Source organism: Galeopterus variegatus, unplaced genomic scaffold, assembly GCF_000696425.1.
Source record: "Galeopterus variegatus unplaced genomic scaffold, G_variegatus-3.0.2 Scaffold656, whole genome shotgun sequence".
In the NCBI taxonomy this organism is placed as follows: Eukaryota; Metazoa; Chordata; class Mammalia; order Dermoptera; family Cynocephalidae; genus Galeopterus; species Galeopterus variegatus.
In genome coordinates, this window is record NW_007726767.1 from 319,251 (window position 1) to 329,867 (window position 10,617).

Sequence of the window (10,617 nt, forward strand, 5' to 3'; positions counted from 1 at the left end):
CGTCGCCGGCTCCGGGTGCGCGCAGCGCCGGGGCCCCGGGAGCCCGGCCCCGTCCCTCCCCCGCCCCGCCTCGCTCGCCTCCTGCCCCTCCGCTCCTTCCCTTTCTTTGCCCTCACCACGTCCTCCTCCTCCTCGCTTCGCTCCAAACCCCGCCCCGAGCAAGCAAATAAATCTATCAAGGCAGGGCGCGCCTTAATAGGTGAGTCGTCAGAACCTTGGGAGAGAGCAGCCGCCTCCCAGCCCCGCGGGATCCCAGGGGACCCGGTGAGGGGTGCGCAGCCGGCGATGGCAACCTCCGCTCCAGGAGCGTTTCCTACGTGCCGAGTACCGTGCTGACACCTTTCCCCGGGCATTCTCCCTTTTAATCCTAGCACCGACCCTAAGGCTGTTGGAAATCCATTCTGCCGGTGATGTAAATGAGCCCGGGGCGGCTCTTTTGTGACACAAGTAAGCAACAGGCCTGGGATTGGAATCCAGGCTCCTGAGTCTGGGCGCCGAGCAGCAGAGTTCTCCTCTCCCCCTCTAAGCGAGGCTGCTCCAGTCGTGCGCCACCCGTCTGGCCGCGCCCGCAAGGTCCAGTCACCTTCTTCCCAGACAGTCTTGTCTTGGCAGGCCCCGCTTCCCACCCCGCCCGCCTCAGCCCCTGGGCCCGCGCCCGAGGAGACTCCTTCTTGGGCAGCAGCAGCCGGGCAGGGGTCTCCAAAGCGGCAGTGGCACGTGCGTCCCACGCCTTCGAGACAAATATTTTACCCTGGCCAGATGCCACGCCCGCTTCTCGGCCTCCCGCTTCCCGCAGCCTTCCTCCTCCTAGTTTGTCCCCCACATCCGCCCCCTGCTCCCTTCCCGGAGCCTCGCGGGGGAGCCGGAGGCAGGCGGAGACTCGCCCCAAGCCTCTGGAGCCCTGGGGACCCTGCGTCTGTCTGGTTTCCTGCCATATCCTCGGCACCTATCACACTGCCTGCTTGGTATGTAGTAGAAGCTCAGTAAACATTTGCTAAATAAATGAATGGATATTCATTGAATGCACGCTTTGCGCCCATTGGTGCTGGGAGGGAGGACCCAAAATTGAAAGGCACGGGACCTGTCCTCTAGCTCACGGTCTCTGAAAAGGCCAGGGGTCATGCCATGTTCATCTCTTCAGCACTCAGTCGGCTTCAACACATGAGTGGAAAACGTGAGGCTTGCAAGTGTTTAAAACAACTTGTAACAACTGGCAGCGAGGCGGGGCGCGTGGAGGCAGCAGGACACCCAAAAAAGCTTGTGTGTGGCAATGCGGGGAGGAGGCTGACCTCAGGGCATTAGAAGAAAGTCTCAAAGGACACTGAGTGCTCGGGTGGCTGGCAGCGGCCTGGGGAGGGCCGAGAGACAAAAGGGGCGTTGCCATCAATACTGACAGGCTTCTTTTCATCAGAGGTTTTGTAAGAACCGAGGCAGGAACGCCTACCACGGCAGGGGTGGAGGCGGTGTTGTCAGTCGCGGTACACCAGCGGTCGGTCACGTGGCAGAGATGGCGCAGCTTCGTGAGCCAGGGATGTGCACTTTGGCATAGTGTTCAGGAGCACAGCCAAAGCGCGGGGATCAACTCGTGGCTCTGCCATTTACTAGCTGTGGGACCTTGAACAAATTGCTTCACTTCTCTGTGCCACAGATATACCTGGTAAGTAAGTAAATATGGAGAGTGGGTCTGTTACCAACATCATTTCTCCATGTGAGAGACCATTACACGAGTGCAGAAAAGAAAAGAAAGAAAAGAAAAAGGAAATGAATAAAAAATAGACCTTCCATCTATATAACATCAAAAGAAAATGAAACATTTGATTCTCGTTAGAAATATGTAAATCAATTATTATTATCCCCATTTCATAGAAGACAAAACTAAGTCCTGGCAGCAAGTCAAACTTACAGGTCTGAAAGAATGCTTCATTTCCAACCCTACTGCCAAATTGTTTCTCCCTCAAGAAATAGCATCACCAGCTCATCCACTGGCTGAAAACCTTGGAGACTCCACGTCTCCTCTCTTTCTCATACACTCTATAGACGACCATCAGCAAATCCTGTCCGCTCTGCTTGCAAAATGCATCCAGAGCTTGACCACTTCTCCCTGCTGTGGTGCGGGTGCCCGAGTCACCATCATCACTATCTGGGCCACCGTTCTCGCTGGCCTACCTGCTTCCGATCTTGCTCCTCCTACTCCATGTTCTCTGCTCAGCAGCCAGGGGGATCCTTTAAAAGATAATTCAGGTCATGTTCTCCCGGGCTCGACACATACTAAGGAATTCTCATTGTGCTCAGAGTAAAGTCCAGTCCTCAGGATGCCCTGCAAGGCTCTAGCTGACCTAACCCCCAGCCTCACGTACCTCATGGCCACCCACGTTCTGCCATGCCCTGCGTTCCAGCACCCTGGCCTCCGCGTGTGCACTGCACGGACCGAGCTTGTTCTTGTCTCAGGGCTTTTGCACTCGCTGTTTTCTTTGCCTGACACCCTGTGCACCCTCCCCACCCCCCACCCCACGCTCCCATTCACATATTTCCACAGGGGTCACCGCTCACACTGCTCACTGTTCAAGCCTCTGCTCTCTTCAGATGGCCTTGCCTGACCATTGCATCTAAAATGACATCTATCGTGTTCTCATCCCTTTGTTTGGCTTTTTCTTTACCATGTCTGTCTCTGCCTCACATTATATTATATGCCTATTTATATGTTTATCATCCATTTGTCTCAACAGATTACAAACTCAGTGGGATCAGAAGTGTGTGTCTCATTTACTACTGAATCCCCAGCGCCTAAAATTGTACCTGTGCCTACTAGATGCTCAATATACATTTTTTGAGTGAATGCTTGTATATTGTGAAAACCATGGACTGTTATAGTTGATATTTATAAAGTCATCAGAACTGTGCCAATTGCTGTGTGCAAGAACAGTTTTGGCTCTGGAGATGTGAAGCCAAGTAGGACAGGGCCCCAGCTCTCAGGCTACTTGTGCCTGGTGACCTCCTGGTAGGGGACATGAATTGACTGTGGCAATATAGCATGAGGCACCATGGGAGGGGTCTGCATGGGTTGATTTGGGAGCAAAAGAGGCCTTTGACATCAGAATGGGAAGTCTAGGAAGACATGCAGAGGGAGAAGTGAGCTGGACCCAGGTTTTGAAAGACTTGCTGGAGTTAGTCAGAAAAAAGAAAAGAGATTCTTCTAGAAAGAGGGAAGTGATAAACAGGCTAACTCAAGGTAGAAGGGTCTGTGTGAAGGCCAGAACGTGAGGGAATCACTGTAAAATTTAAAGAAGAGAGTGTCTTTAAATTTAAATCAGATTGCTGCTTTAGAACCATCACAGCCCTGTGGAGGGCGGCTTGCAAGGGGCCACCAGACACAGCCCTGCGGGGAGACCACTGCGGAAACCCGGAGTGAAGGGAGGAGGATGGAACAAAGGTACCAGCTCTGGGAATGAAGATGCAGCCACAGATACACAGGGTAAGAAGGACACTTTATGAGATAACAAGGGGCAGAAATCTCCTGGGCCTGGCAGCTAACTGGGCATGGGGGCAGGGGTTTTGAATAGTAGTGGGATGACTTTCCAGGTTGGGGCTGGAAGAGAAGATGCGTCTTCACTGTGTCCTTGCTAGATGGTTAGGTCTTGCTTCATCCATCCTGGGCACGGGAGGATCATCTGAGAACACGTCTAGTGTGAGCCTTGAAAGCACCGCGCTTCTGCACAGGGCACCCTCAGGCTCTTCTGTGGGTTATTATTCACGTTCTTCATGCGAATCCCTCTTAAAACCTGGATCTTGAATCCCACCCAACACAATCTGACATTTTGACATTTTAAAACAATTCTGAAAATAAGCCTAAAAGTTTCTTTCCCCTCAATCTACAATTTAGCTGCCAATCTCTACTATGTACATTTGGGTGAAGATTTCAGGCCCACTTGAGTGTCATTTAAAATAATTGTCATGTGACTCCAATGTTTAGAACACTCTGAACCTTTTAGAAATAAAAATAGGATTCATTTATTTCCTTTATCTAGGATGATAATAAAATGGAATTTCTTCTCATATTAATTTAATTTAATTTAAAATATTTTTCACTGTAAAAATAAATTTATATGTGTTACAGAAATTTCAAAAAATAAAAGAAATCAGTCTTAATCTCTCTATTTTATAAAGTCACTATAAATAATTTGGTTTATTTGCATCCACAATTTCAGAAATATGTTAATATCTTAATAAAATATAGAAGAAAAGATTTTGCTATTTAGTTAGATTTGTTTATTGTTCTTTCTGACACAATGTGGAAGGGTTTGGCTATTTTTAACTGACTATCCATAATCCTTATAAATCTTAATATATGTGGAATGGAATACCTTTGCCTTTTGCAGAATTATATCCTTGCTAAGTTGAAAAATTTGAATAGTTGTGACTGCTAAAGATCTTAGAGCAGTTCTATTAAACTGCTCATAGCACTGAGATTTATTCCTGTACTTTCTTCTATTGGTGGAGTTTTTCAAAGCACCCAATCATCATTATACTTTCAACTCTCTGCTTTTTATGTTATTAGTAGCAGCTGCCACTTACTGAGTGCTTGCTATATATGAAGCATATTGTATACACTTATATTTAGCTGGTACTATTATGCCCTTTATTGCAAATGAATCAGATACATAAAAAAGTTAAGTAACTTGCCCAAGGTCATAAAGGCAAGCATTTTACTTAAATCACCTGACTCAAAAATCACAGTATGTAACCACAAAGCATGCTGCCCTTGAACTTACATTAGACACTGCAACCCCTGTTTTCCCCTGACGGCAGGCATATGGTCCCTCTGGGGAGAGAAGCATGCTTAATTCTCTTCCCCTAACAAAGGTCACCTGACTCGCTGAGGAAGGGGTCATTAGAGCTGCCATTCGGGTCAGGAAAAGCAGTGCTATTCTTCTGCAGCTGCTACCTGGCGATAGGGGCACGGGACAGTACTGGCCACCATCATCTCTGCCCTGGACTCCTTCAATAGCCTCCTAATAGGACTGACCCTCACATTCTTGCTGCCTCCAATCAACAAGTAATCAGAAAACTTTTAAAAGCATCAGGCATGCAGCGTCAACCAGTAGGCCTCTGCAGAAAGTGCTCCGGGCTCCTGAGCCAGGTGGTGGGGGGCCAATGGCTTTGGCCACACCCCCCTGACATCTGTACCCAGCCTGGCAATGACCAAGCCACCATTGGAAGTCCCCTGGTCTCCCCTGCAGGAATGAGAGATGTGACACAGGCCTTAACCATGCCCCTCCTTCTTCCTTCTCCCACCTTATTTCCCCCCTCCCCCATCCCCCTTCCCCCCAACTGCTCCACAACAAAACCTTAGAATGTAAAAAAAATAATATTAATAAATAAATAAACTTTAAAAAAAAGCATCAGACATGAAACTGATTTGTTCAGAGCCCTCCACTGCTTTCCAGTTGCACTTGCTATATCATCTAAACCCCTCAGCATGACCCAGTAGGCTCTGTGCTCTGCTCTGTCCTTTGCCTGATACCACTCACTCTTGACCTGATGCCCCTGATGCTTTGGTCACACTTGCCTCCTCTAGATTCCACAGCCTTGCCTGTCTCGTTCCCACCTCAGGATATTTGCACTTTCTGTTTCCTTTTCTGAGAATGCTCCTCCCACAGCCCTTTGTTCTCCTGGCTGTCTCATTCTTGGCTCGACTCCCGTGTAGCATCCTGCCTACCTTGTGGAAGGTAGCAAGCCTTCCCACACCTCCACAGCTGCTCCCCAGCACCACACTGTTTAATTCCGTTCACAGCATTTGCCACAATCTTCTTTGAGTTTGCTTCCTTGGCCATTGATCATCCCCCTGGCTGCAATGTAAGTCCTTTGGGGACAGACATCTTATTAGTTAATTAATTGCTGTATCCCAGAGACTAAAACAGTACTTGGTACCTCACTGATACACAATGAATACTTGGTGAATGAATAAATTAGTCACACAGGCATTAAAACATTTTCTAATGACATGTAACAGCATGTAAAAAATTCTTATAGCATGACATTAGGTTTAAAAGACCAAAACAATATTGTACAAATAATATTATTACCATATATTTTTTGTCTTTTTGTTGTGGTAAAATATACACAACACAAAATTTACCATTTTAACCATTCTTGTATAATTCAATGGCATTAAATATGTTCACATTGTTGTGCCTACAACTATATATTTTTAAGAAGATAGAGTCTATAAAATGAAAAGTAACACTTCTTTCTACACTTCTGTTTCCATTTTTCTTACAATGAGGGAAAAGAACATTTAAAAGCGTAGATGAACTAACAGTTGTGGTTAGTTACATGGTTGAAAATCTCTTTCATCTCCAATTCCAGCTCTAAGTACATGGACTGATCGAGGGAGTGAGCCTGACTGTGTCTAGCTAGTCACCAGTCCTCTGAAATACCAAAAATATTAGTTGATCCAAGTAGATCTTAGAACAACAGGTTTCTTATCTGTGTCAATCACCAGACCGAGAGAAGCCCAGATGCTCTTTGAAGCAGCACTACTCAATCCGTGGCTCTTGGAGGGTGGGAATGGGTTTTAAGTAAATGCGTAGGGGTTTGGGCATCACATAAACTTCTGTGCAAAATACAGAACTTTCCTTCTCGGTGTGTGGAAGTCCTCAGAGTACTTGGCCTTTTCATGTGCCCAATTTCTCTAGCGTTACGCTGCTGCATGTAACTTTCTGCTGCCTCAGTTGGCTTGTTAAGGTGTGTGTGGGCAAATGATATAATTGCTCTATAAATAAACAGAGAGCAAGTACACTGCTCTTTCTGGGCAGATCAATAAGTACATAGGAAAACTATTTAGCATCCCAAATCACTAACATGCTGCTTACATATTCTGGTTTAGCACACCAGAAAAATAGCCTTCGTAATAGTCTAGCAGAAAGTAAGTACTGTTTAAAAATTTAATTTGCAATTGAGAGAGGAGAATGACATGGCCCCTGAAAGTCAAATTAAGAGCACTATTCCACTCCTTCAGTTTCTGGTTTAAATGGTAGACATATAAAACAGTATATGTCCCATTTTAAACAAGTCTCACGTATTTATTAATGGAGGCAACATACAGAAGCCAAGATTAATCACTTGAACTATGAATATTTAGGCAGAGATACCATACATAGGCTGTGGCCCTGTAATTATATGGTCCAAGGAGGACTGCTCAAATGGCTGAGAGATTTGGGGTTCTCATGTAGAGGAAACCAGGGCCAAAGTGTGGCCTGGGACAGTGATGGCAGAGGGAACATGTCATGCAACTCAGCACAATGGGAGAAGAAGGAAACCAAGGCCATTAATTCAATCATTCACTCATTCAATCAGGTATGATACTAAAAATATTTAACATCCCATATGGCATGGGCACCAACCAATCAGAACTAATGACACCGGAGCAAAGCCTAATCCCTGGAGCAGAGCCTTGGGGGTCCCCTCCTAGACCAAGCATCAGCAATTTAGTTGCTGGGTCATGGCCAGGCCTCGGGGACCCAGGTGTGAGGTCAGGGTAGTGGGATGACAAAGCAGCACATAAAGCTTAGAACAGTGGCTGAACATTTCAACAAGCAGCACAGCCATACCAGGCACATGCGTGCCAGCCGACCAGCAGCCTACACTCGGTTGCCATTTATTTACTGCCCGCTGTGTCTGAGTCCCTGAGATGCTTAGAGGTATCAGACACCATTGTTTCCCTTAAGGCCTGTGCACCAGACAGACAAGCAAATAGATTATTGCACTATAGTGTGTGAGAAGCACAGCCACAGAGGTAAGCTACAGTTCTGTGGGAGTCTGTCACACACACACACGCACACGCACACACGCACACACACAACAAGCTACTAATTTCCTTGGTTTCCCAGGATATTATTTAAATTCTGCTTCTAGAACCTTTTTTCCTTTTCTGAAAATACTAAGTTCCTGCAAGGTAGACTCCTTTTCTGCCTCTTTTCCGAACAGTAAAAGTATTTATTTATTATGAAGCCAATACCTGAGATTTAAAAACAATAGCAGATATTTTGAGAGACTCTTCACCCAACAAATTAAGAATACATATTCTTTATAAGCCCATGTAGAACATTAACACTCTTGGCCATTTATTAGGCCACAAAGTAAATTACAACAAATTCAAAAGAATGATGTCATCGGATCATGTTCTTTCACCTCAATGAACTGAAAACAGAAGCCAACAGTAGAAATGTATTCTCCTACCCCATAAATATGACAATTAAAAATGAAATTTGGGCTCCAGGAGGGAAGGGTGGGGAGGTGGTGGCGGCAGCCAGAGCGGGTCCCCGGTATCCTCTCCAGATCATGGGATGCAGCCATGAGCAACTCCAGTGCCAGTGCACTCCCATCCAGCAGGCCCTGCAGGCAGCCAGTCGCCCACCAAAGTCTCTGCTAAGATATCACCTCACTCCCGAGCTGGGGCAGTGGGGGGCCTCGGGCCTCAGCCACAACCCCCCTGACACCCACAACCAGCCCAGTGATGATCACCCAGCTGCTGCTGAAAGCACCCCATGCTCTCCTGAGCTGGAGGGGTCCCCCTCCCAGGGCCTCAGCCACACACCCCCAACACCCGCAACCAGCCCAGTGACAACCGCCAAGAGCTGCAAGAAGTGCCCCAGGTTCCCGAGCTGGAGCAGTGTGGAGGTGAGGGCTTCAGCCACAGCCCACTGACATCTGCACCAAGCCCAGCAATGACCAAGACACCCCTGGAAGCCCCCTGGTCTCCTCTACAGGAATGAGGTGGGTGCCACAGGCCTCAACCCTGTCCCTCTTTCCTCCTCCTTCTCCCACCCTATTTCCTTCCCCTTTCCCCTCTCCTCCCAACTGCTCCACAACAACATCATAGAATGCAAAAAAATAATATTAATAAATAAATAAACTTTAAAAAATATGTCATTCTAAATAACCTCTGGGTTAAAAAAGAAAGCATGATGAAAATAAAAAATATTTAGAAATGAAGCACAATGAAAGCATGAATATGAAAACATATGTGGTACAACTAATATTGTACCCAAGGGGAAACCCAGAGCTTAAATGCATTTTTCAGATAGCAAAAAAGATTTGAACTTAATGAACTTAGCATTCAACATAATGATCTACAAAGAGAAAATGATAAAGAATCTTGAAAGAAAAATATCTAGAAAAAAGAAGAAATAAAAGCAACTAATAGAATCTAAAATCAAGAATATAAAAATCATCAGTAAAACCAAAAGGTTGTTAATTAAAAGACAAATAAAATAGACAAATCTCTGGAAAGACTGATTAGAAATGAATAAAAAATAAATTTTTGCCTATAATTTTGAAAACTCATGAAATGGACAACTTTACAGAAATATATAAATTACAAAAGTGACCCAAGAAGAAGTAGAAAATCTGGATATACCAATAACTATCAAAATAATCAAATATCTCCCCTAAAGAAAGGTGATATGTTCAGATAAATTTACTTGCAGGTTTAACCTAATTTTTGAGGAACTGATAATTCCTATCTTAGACAAATAGTTCCAGAGAGTAGAAAAAAGGGAAAGGCTACTTAACTCATTCTGTGAGGTTAATGTAAGTGGAAAAGGACAGCATTTTTTAAAAAAGCAACAAAAGAAAATGATAGGCCAATATCATTTGCAAATATAGATGCAAAAATTCTAAATTAAAAGTAGTAAGTCTGGGCCAGCCCCATTGCTCACTCGGGAGAGTGCGGTGCTGGCAGCGCCTAGGCCGTGGGTTCGGATCCTATATAGGGATGGCTGGTGCGCTCACATTATTAAGCAAATAATGTCCAGAGCTTTATAGAGAAAATATAAAAAGTTGTCGAAAAAGAAAAAAGAAAAGCCAAATACACAGACAAAAAGAAAGACTCAATATTCTTTCCCCAGATGAGTCTATAAGCTCAATGTATGGTAATTTTGAAAAATAAGTACAAGGATGGGGAAAGAGCTGTTTAGTTTTTGATTGGTATATAACAAACCTTGCCAAACTTAATGACTTAAAACAGCCACTGTGATTCTGTCTGGGATAGGCTCTGCTGGGTAGTTCTGTTGTTCTCACAGGTGGTCACTCAGGTGGCTCCATTCCACTGGAGACTCAGCTCAGGGCTGGACGTGGCTGGGTTGCTAAGATGGCCGGGCTTCTCTCTTTCTCTAGAAAGTCTCAGGGTCTCTCCCTGTGGGTCTTTTCAGCAGGACAGCCAGATTACTCACATGGTGGCTCAGAGCTCCAAGAATACAAAAGCAAAACCTTACAGGCCTGCCTAAGGTTAAGACCAGAAACTGACACAGTATTACATCTATTTGATTTTAAGATTAACACAAATTGCAAGGCCAACCTAGATTCAAGAGGAGGGGACTACACTGGGGTTTGTATACGTGGTTCATGACAGCCTAACAGAAGGGGCACCTCACACATCAAGACTTGTAAATTTCAATGATTGAAACATTGTAGTGTTGATGCATAAATAATAGATAAATAATAAATAGATAAATAAATCAGTGGATCAGGTCAGAGAGCCCTGAAACAGATGTCTGCTTATGTAGAAACCTGATGAATGTACAAGTGTCATTACACGTCAGTAAGGAAATGGTAGAC